Source organism: Enhydra lutris, unplaced genomic scaffold (assembly GCF_002288905.1).
Source record: "Enhydra lutris kenyoni isolate GAN:26980312 unplaced genomic scaffold, ASM228890v2 scaffoldscaffold34, whole genome shotgun sequence".
NCBI lineage: Eukaryota > Metazoa > Chordata > Mammalia > Carnivora > Mustelidae > Enhydra > Enhydra lutris.
In genome coordinates, this window is record NW_019154118.1 from 9,740,784 (window position 1) to 9,750,351 (window position 9,568).

Here is a 9,568-nt window from a genome sequence, read left to right on the forward strand (position 1 = left end):
GCTCCGCGCTCTCCCGGCGCTTCCCCAGCTTCTCTCTGCACGCTCCCGCCGTCCCTCTCTGCTCCCTGCCTCCCTCCTCCCTGCTGCCTCCCTCTCTCTCCTCCCTGCTGCCTCCCTCTCTCCCTCTCTCCTCCTTGCCCTGTCGCAATGAATAATACTCTGGCTTGGGGACTGGAATAAAACACACGCGCTCTGAGGCAGCCGCCCGCAGCAGCAGCAGCCGCCGCCGCCGCCGCCGCGCCGCCGCCGCCTGCAAAAGCGTCTCTGACATGGAAATGAATGACAGCTTACCTGATGCCAATCTTCATCAGACTGACACCGGCGTGACAACACAGCCTATACTTCCCAGCACTGCTCGGGACGTCAGCGGCACAGGGACCCGCCCCCCGGAGCCCCCCCCCCTCCTCACACACCTCCCCTCGCCCCACTCCCCCTCTCTCCCCACCCCCCTCGCCCCCACCCACTCCAGGCCTGGCGCTTCCAAGTCGGAGCCGCAGCTGGAGTGTCTCCCTCTACTGGAGGCTTTTCTGAGACGTCCGCGCGGGCCCGCTCCTGCTGGCGGGAGGCAGAACGGCGCTGGAGAGGAAGCCGCGGACGGCGAGCCCGCCGCGGACGGAAGGACGCGGCGGACCCACTCGGAACTGGGGACACCCACACCACCCCCACGCCACGTCCTCTCGGCACACCACCGAGGCCGACCGGCACCACCTCCTGGGCTCGGGGGATGGCGAGAAGGGGAAATCCCGTGCACCCCGAGAGAGCTCCCCCGAAATCATGAAACTTAAAGCTGGCGAGGAATCCTTCCCTCCACCACCACTCCTCCTCCCCCCCCACCCCCACCCCATTCCTGCCTGATGGCCTCATTTTTATGATTGCATTTGAATAATTCTCATTACCCTGGCCCCAGAAAAGGTGCTCAGATGACACTCTGGTTAGTTATTCCTATTCTCAAGAGCTTTTTCTGCTGTGGGCTTCCTGGGGCGTTTGGCTCACCGAGGGGGAGACTGTAATGGGGTGGGGCAGCAGGAGAGATAAAAGGGTGTAGAGGCTTTGTCAGTAAATCACCTCTTTGCAAATGCCTGGCAAGCCTATTCTAAGCCACTGCTATTTTCATTTTAAAAAGTCCCAGAGTTCTGGGGGTCGGGTGGTGTAATATAAAGGGAGCGACCAGCGGGGCTGTTTCAGCCTGAGCCTGCTAGGGTGGCTTCCTTCTACTTCAGGGAGGAAATTCACACCGGTGCCCTCTAAGAAGACCAGTGCAAGCTTGCACGGTCATACATGTGCTTTATTTCATCCCCAAAACATCACAGTCCTACTAAGTGCCAGGCGTAGGCACCCAGCCACCTACAGATGCAGGCTTGCTTGCTTCCACAACTTAGCACATGGCCCTCGGCATAAAGGGAAAAGAGAACCCCTTCCCCCTTGACATTCGCTCCTTGCTCCCCATTGAGGAGCCGGTTAAGCCACAGTCAGACAGCGATTGATCCTCTGACCCCAGAGCAGGCAGGGGGCCTGGATAAAGCCTAGACAAAGACACTGATGTGAGCAAGGAAAGCAGAAAGTGAAGCCCAAGCAGGCCAGGTTTTCAGTAAAGAATCTGACCCAAGAAGTTGAAGGCTGCCCCTTCCCTCTTTGCAGGCCTCTGGGTCGCTCTTCATCTGGCTCCATCCCGAGCACAGATGAGAGCTAGTAGCATTCCATGGCTCCGAGGAGGCAGCTGAGACCTTTTCTGCATCCTATCCCAGATACACTAGGTGCTCTTTGTCCAGATCTCCCCAGTCCCCCCCAAATTCAACCTCCAAAGTTGCTTGTGGAAGAAAGTCTTCACTGAGAGCCCCCTTTATAGATGGAGTTGAATGCTCTCACCTTCACGTGGAACCTCCAAAGACTTCACTAGGTGGATTTATGTCACCCCAGCCTCTGATCTGTGGTCAGAGACTCTGGCTGCTGACAGCATAATCGCTATTATATATTATACATTGTATAATAATATAATAATAATGAATGCACTTGCCCTTTTTATGTAGTACAGAAGCAGCCAGATTCTCCAACCCAGAGGCTGGAGGTCAGGCTGCCATAAACTCTCAGAGGGAAGCCCTCTTCGGATGCAGGAGGGAGAGGGGAGATCCATTTGCCCCTGCCCAAGACCCCTGGAGGGAAGGTTTTTTCTCTTTCTCAGGGCTCCTAGTGAGTTGCTGTAACCTGCAGAGTCAGAGGGGAGAATCGGGCTGAATGCAAATACTTAACCCCATCAGAGAGGTGTCAGTGAGCCATAAATAGGACTGCAGGCAACAGCCATGCATCACTGAGTCACACTTGTCACACCCCTCATTTCCTGAGATCTAGTTCTGTGCCCAACTCTTTCTTGATACAGGAGATCCATTGCCATGAGCTGTTAATTTTTGGAGTCTTTTAAAATACCGTGATTCCTACTAATGCCCTTTTGATGCCTTAAACTGTACATTGCAATTTAAAATAAATGTATCTTGCTTTAACTACATTTGTAATTTGCAAAAGCTTAAAAAATGATTACCTAAAAGTAACCATCCTTCCCATAATCACTCAAAGCAAATGGCCATCCTGCACGCACTGGAAATTCAGCTGTGTGCCCAAGGTAAGGATAAAGAACAGAAGCAAAGAAATTCAAATTACAGTTCCTGTCCTCAAGGAGCTTTCTTTCTAGCTGAAGAAGGCAAAACACCATTACATAAAACATTAAATGGTAATAATACAAGAATCCAACAGACGACCCGGGCTAGTGAATACTTACTGAACACGTGACTGAACATCACGTCAAATTCCAGGAGTTCCATATCTAAACGTTGGCTCTGTCAGCGAGTCGCGAAGGGATAGAGTGGAAATTAAGTCTGTAGAATGCACTTCACATACTCTACAGTCTTTCCCCCATCATCCTTCTGAGGATGAAGAGGATGGAGAGGGGCACACATGTCATGTAAGTCACCAGCACATCAATATTGTGACCAAACAGGAGTTCCTCCAAAACCCCGTCATCACTCTTAAATGTTGGCATCCGTACAGCTTGGATCTGGGCCCTTTTCTCACTCTGTCCACAAATGATTTGTTTTTAGGATAAGCAATTCACACCAGCCCAGATTGTCCCCTCTGAGCTGCGGACATCTACAGTCAATGGCCTGATCCTGTCATTATCAGCCTGTGAATAAAATTTAAACTTGTCTGTATTAGTCTGCTCAGGCCACCATAACAAAGTTCCACAGGACAGATGGCCCGAACAACAGACGTTTATTTTCTCACCGTTCTGGAGACTGGAAGTCCAAGATCAAGGTGCTGCAAGGACTGGTTCCTGGTGAGACTTCTCTTCCTGGCTTGCAATGGCACCTTCTTGGTGTGTCCTTATATGGCCAGAGGGAGAGAGCGATTTCTGATGTCTTTCTCTTCTTTTAAGTGCACCATTCCTACTGGATTCGGGACCCCCTCTTCAATTACCTTTTCATTACCTCCTTAAAGCCCCTACCTCCAAATATAATCACGGTGGGAGTTAGAGCTTCAACATGTGAATCTTGGCCTGATTGGGCAGTGCAGGGGCGGGGGTATACAACTCAGTTCCACACACCAGTTCCCTCTATTCTCAAGTTAATTATTTTTGGTGAATCTTGATTGTGAGTTTTTTGAGGATGGGAATAATACCTATTTCATCTTAGAATCCTTAGAACCTTGATCTAGTGCTTAGTCACAAAAATATTAAAGAGATACCTGTAAGTCAAATTGAATGGGACTTATTTCTCCATCACTGCCGCAGCCCAGTTGAGTGACTTATCACCAGTCACCTGGAATATGAATATTTTGATGATTCCCTAATTGGGTCTAATGCTACCAATATCCCCAGTACTTCCTATACTCTATCACCAGAGTGTTCTTCCTAAAACAAAGGTTGGATCACAACTTGGTATCCCCTCAAGAAACCATCGTCTATAAGATTTAGCCTAAAATGTTTATTGGACCTCATAATTAAAAGAAGGGACTTGAATGCCACATTCTTTTTTAAAAGATTTTTTAAAAATTTTATTTATTTGACAGACAGAGATCACAAGTAGGCAGAGAGGCAGGCAGAGAGAAAGGGGGAAACAGGCTCCCCACTAAGCAGAGAGCCCAATGTGGGGCTCAATCCCAGGACCCTGAGATCATGACCTGAGCTGAAGACAGAAGCTTTAACCCACTGAGCCACCCAGGCGCCCCAAATGCCACATTCTTTAGCATAGCATTCAAGTTCCACCTCCTTATCTGGCCCTGATCTACCTTCCAGGCTTATCTGTATCCCTTCCTTCACCTCCCCATCATCACCTTCAGTGGATCCCAGTGTTAGCCCATGGACTTCCTGCATAAGAACCTTTATGGAACTGGGTTCCTGGTTTCAAATTCTTAGAGAAAGTTGAGCTGGATAAGGGCCTAGGAATCTGTTTTAAAAGCTGCTGTATGAGGAGAATGAGAAGACAAGCAGCAAAATGGGAAAAAATATTTACAAAAGACACATCTGATAAAGGCCTGTTATCCAAAAAAATATAAAGAACTCATAAAATTCAACATTAAGTAAATGAACAACCCAATTTTAAAATGGGCAAAAGATCTGAACAGACAACTCACCAAAGAAGATACAGAGACAGCAAGTAAGCACATAAAACAATTCTCAGCATCATTTGTCATTAGGGAACTGCAGAATAAAAGAATAAAGTATCACTAATGCCTATTAGAATGGCCAAAGTCCAAAACACCGACAACACCAAATGTTGGTGAGAACGTGGAGCAGGAGGAACTCTCATTCATTGCTGGTGGGAATACAAAATGATAGAGCTACTTTGGAAGACACTGCAGCAGTTTCTTAAAAAACTTAACATACTCTTACCGTATGATCCAGCAATTGTACTCCTTGGTATTTTACCCAAATGAATTTAAAACTTACTCCCACACAAGAACCTGCACACAGATGTTTCCAGCAGCTTTATTCATAATTACCAGATCTTGCAAGCAACCAAAATGTCCTTCAGTAGGTGAGTGGATAACTAAACTATGGTATGTCCAGATAATGGAGAATTATTCAGCACTAAAAAGTAATGAGCTACCAAGCCAGAAGACGACGTGGTGGGACCTTAAATGCATATCATTCGGTGAAAGAAGTCAATCTGAAAAGGCTGTCTAATGTATGATTCCAACTATGTGACATTCCATAAAAAGCAAAACTACAGAGACGTAAAAGGATCAGGGGTCGCTGGGGTTGTGGGGCAGGGGAGGGGTGAAAAGGCAGAGCACAGAAGGTTTTTAGGGCAGCAAAGTACACTAGGATACCATAATGGTGGATACATGTCCTCATGCATTTGTCCAAATCCACAGGACGTACAGCACCAAGACTGAATCTTCATGTAAACTATGGGCTATGGGTAATGATGCATGGATATAAGTTAGTTCTTTATAACAAATATTCCACACTGGTAGGGGATGTTGATACTGGGGGAGGCTATGCATGGTACAAGGAAGAGGGGGACAGGAAGTACATGGGAAATCTCTGTCCTTTCTGCTCATTTTGCTGTGAACCAAAAATTGCCCTGAAAATACAAAGTTTATCAATTAAAAAGAAGAAAGCCCCACTGTAATGGAGAGCTCTGGACACTTCCATTCTGGCTAGCCCTGGTGCTCATGGAGGCGGGGACAATCAGTGCCCTCTCAGCCCTCCCCGTGCCCGCTCACACTCTTTCCTCAGCCTTGATTTTTAATTCCCTCCTTCCCTACCCACCAAGATCTCATGGGCTGTTAAGACTTAAGCTGAAATACTACCTCTCTTCAGAAGGTCTTTGCCCCCCACCCCTACCCCCCCGGCAGAGAACGCCAGCTTTGGAGTCACATGGAACTGGCTGGAATCTTCACTCTGTCACAAGATAGCCAGATATCTGGGAAGTCATGGATACCCTCCAAGCCTGAGCTTCTGCCTTTAAGAAATGAGGATGATAATAGTATCCAGCTCACGAGCCCATGGAGATTAGATAAAATAATGAAGGCAGAGCTCAGCACAGTCCCCGGCACATGGGAGGCCCTCTAACAAATGGAGCCATTAGATTTAATAGCCCTTACCCAGGGCCTCAGCGCACTTGCCTGTGCCTTTATTATAGTGCTTATTTAATTGGCCTGAGGAAGGGAGATATTGTTTACTGAGAATGCTGTGACAGGCTCTGAGGCCTGGAAACACAGATAATGGGAGCAAGGAAAGGGAGGAAGGGGGTGCTTACTCTTCTCCTAAGGCCTCCTTCCTGACCCTGAAACCAGAAGGGCCTGTGGTATTGGGGGGGGAGGGCGAGAGGGCCAAGTGAGGAAGAGTCTGTTCCTGATGAAATGCATCAAAGCACACCCCTTAGAGACGGGCCGAGGGGCCTGCATGATGTGAAAATGCATCTGCTAAAAGGTGGGGCTCCAGGATTCTGCTCTTAGCTGGAAGTTGGGATGTGTAGGCTCCTTGCCCATATCTGATTCACTTTTTTGACCCGGAAAGAGCCTTTCCGCTCCCCCATTTCACTCCCACCCTCTGGAGCATGGGGGATGCAACTTGTCCTCTGGGCACATGATAGGCAATTAATTGGGTCATGTCTCTAACTGGCTTCTCTAATATAGGAGCAATATAGTCCCCAAAGCCTTTCAAAAAAACAAACAAACAAACAAACCCATCTTTCTCATGGTAGTGATATACATATTGGAAGTTTCTTCAAGCACTGCCCCCCACCCCCCCACACACACTCACTTTTTCACCCTCTCTCTCAAGGGAGCTCCCCAGCTCCAACTCCAGATGAGAAGCTCTGTGGGAAGCAGGAAAGGAAAGAGAAGTGTTTTAAGCCATTGGGCAGCTCTTTCCAGTTTCTAGCAAGGGGTCCAGTACCAAAGCCACTGTGGTGACAAAAATGAGAAAGAGATTATTTAGACTATAAAATGCTATGATGATTTCTAAAAAGAACCACCTGTGGGAAATGGCATCCCAAGGGTTTGGTCACAGAAATTTGACAAAGTAAAGCACAAACCTGTGCCGCCCAACACACAGTGGCCACTAGCCACAAGTAGCTGCTAAGCACTTGAAATGCAGCCGGTCCAAATTGAGATGTGCCGCAAGTGTAATCACGGATTTAGAAGACTTAGTGTAAAAAAAAAAAAAGAAAGAATGTAAAATATTTCATTAATAATTATTTTATATGTATCAGATGTTAAGTTGATACTATTTTGGATACATTGAATTAAAATTAGGATAGACTATTAAAAATCTTTTCACCTGTTTCTTTTACTTTTACTTTTTCTGTTTCTTTTAATGGGACTGCCAAAAAATTTTAAATTACTATGTGACTTGCATTCTATTGTTATTGAAGCTTCTCCTCTGGGCTTCTTTTTTTGTCTTGGTATAACCTATGTTTGGATGCTGCGGTCTTGACCATTTATCACGGATCACTCTGGCTCACCAGCTCTTCAATCTACTCTGCTTCCCAGAAGCACCACACACGAGTGGCTGAGGGGTGATAGAGTGGGGGGAGGCCAGCAGGACACCCAGCGCCTCCTCCCTCAGACTGTGGAAGGTGCTAGGGCCACCTTTCCTCCACCCGCAGAGTTCTGTGGCCTTTTGAAATGTCTGTTTTCTCCAAAACTAAGAGGTCTTCCCCTTGAACACTTCTACTGCCTCATCTCCCATCTCATCAGCCACCTCATCACGCGCACAGTTGTCATCCCCTGCCATCACTGCGCTCACCCTTGGCTCTGTTCCCGTTCTTACCACCTCGTCATCACCTCCTCTCGCAGAACTGCCCTGCCTCCTTCTGCTCATACTCTGGACCATCTCCTCCCCATCTCCAGGGATAAACCCTACCCGCATATGTGGCCTCTGATGCTGTGTCCAACCTCCAAGCCTCCCTGAGCTGGGCATTCTGCAAGGCCACGCTCCCAACTTCATTCTGGCAGCCAGACTGCAGGTCTCGGAGAGCTGAGAACAACCCTGGAAAGGGGGGAGGCCACACTGCCTGCAGAAGCCAGTCCTGTCTTACCACACTGCAGGGGGAGGGTGAGAAAGAGTGACCAAATGAAGGAAGAAGATACCCAATGCAACCAGCATGAGGAGCATGGTTTGCTTAGCCAGAAGAACAAAACAAAGTGCCAACAATAATAGAAGCTAATATGTATTGATGACTTGCCCAGTGCCAGACTCCAAGCTGAGTGCTCACTGCTGAATCACATTCCCATGGTGTCTGCATGAGACTGAGATAAGGGGAGGAACTTGTCACCAAGTAACAAGTGTGTGGACTCAGGCAGGCTGCCTCCAGGACCCACACTCGGAACCACTCTGCTGCCCTGCTTCCTCATAGACATCGACATTCACACTCTCCTACACGTGTTTCCTCTCTGGCTCACTCATTCAGCATGTGTACACTGATAGCCTCTAGAAATATACCAGCTTGTGGACTCCCGTCCAGCGACTAGGCTGGCCAGGCACCTGCTAGGTCCTTGGGCTAGAGAGATGAGTAAAGCAAAAATCCCTGAACTCAGAGATCTCAGGTTTGCAGCGACCATGGGAGATGCAGGAAAGCCGAACTCTGTCTTCAGATCACCCTGTTCTACAGGCAGAGACACTGAGACCGGGCAGGAGTGGGAAGGATAAGATCAAGCTCAAATCTCTCCTGCCTTTAATGGGGCAAGTAAGAGTCAGCTTGCATTGTCTAACCAAACCAGGGTTCGTCATCCAGCTCCACCCTTCCCTGGTGATTTTGCAAACACACTGTGTCACTTCTTGGCCACAGGTCCTCTCGACAGACTCAGCATGCCTTCTTCTGCCTGCGTCCCCATTGGCTGTGATCACAATGCACAGTGGGAACATCAACACTCAAGTCAAAACTTATCCATTCCAGAAACTTGGCTTAATTCAGGATACTCAAGTCCTGCTGAATCTGTGGGCTACCATCTCCACTACAGTAGTATGCGCCTGAATACTGCTTTGTACATTTGTACATGTTCTTAGACTTCAAATATTTATGCATTAGCTCCCCAACCAGATTTGGAAATCTTAAATGCAAGGACTATTTTTTTTTTTTTTTTTTTTTTGGTATCTTACCTTCCCAATTTCTAAGCATTTGTAGCCACCTCAGCCTATGTGGATTGCCTAATAAATGCTGATGGCTTGATCTCTTGTGCTCAGACGTAACTGTGTGTGTCTGTGTGCATGTGTGTATCTGTCTGTCTGTCTAAACCGGTATGTAGAGCAGGAGTGTTTGTGTGTACAAAAATCATGGAAGTATGTGTGGGTGAATTCTCCAGCGACGGCAGTCATGGAAGCTTAGACACAGAGCAGCACAATCCGTCAATTTCCAGACGTTATCTCTCATGATAATTTCCTGCCAAATCTTTGAGTTGCAATTAAGAAAGTAGATAATTTGAAACATTTTCCTCCGCATGTTGAGATGGATTATAATCCTAATTTGATAAAGACTCTTAATGACTCATTAGCCACCCTTGGCTTCTCCTCAGGTCATCCCACTTCCCAGGCGCGGGGAGGCAGCAATGCTCAGGCATTACGTGTTAT

The 9,568-nt window shown here is 47.6% G+C and overlaps 1 protein-coding gene across 1 annotated transcript in view; it reads right to left on the minus strand.

Annotated features, from left to right (window-relative positions):
• LOC111153807 (PBX/knotted 1 homeobox 2) overlaps positions 1-345 on the minus strand; it is a 254,837-nt gene extending 254,492 nt beyond the window's left edge. The window contains exon 1 of the mRNA XM_022513052.1: positions 292-345. The gene's annotated coding sequence lies outside the window, so the exon portion shown is untranslated. The remainder of the gene's footprint in view (positions 1-291) is intronic.
• Positions 346-9,568: the final 9,223 nt, after the last annotated feature.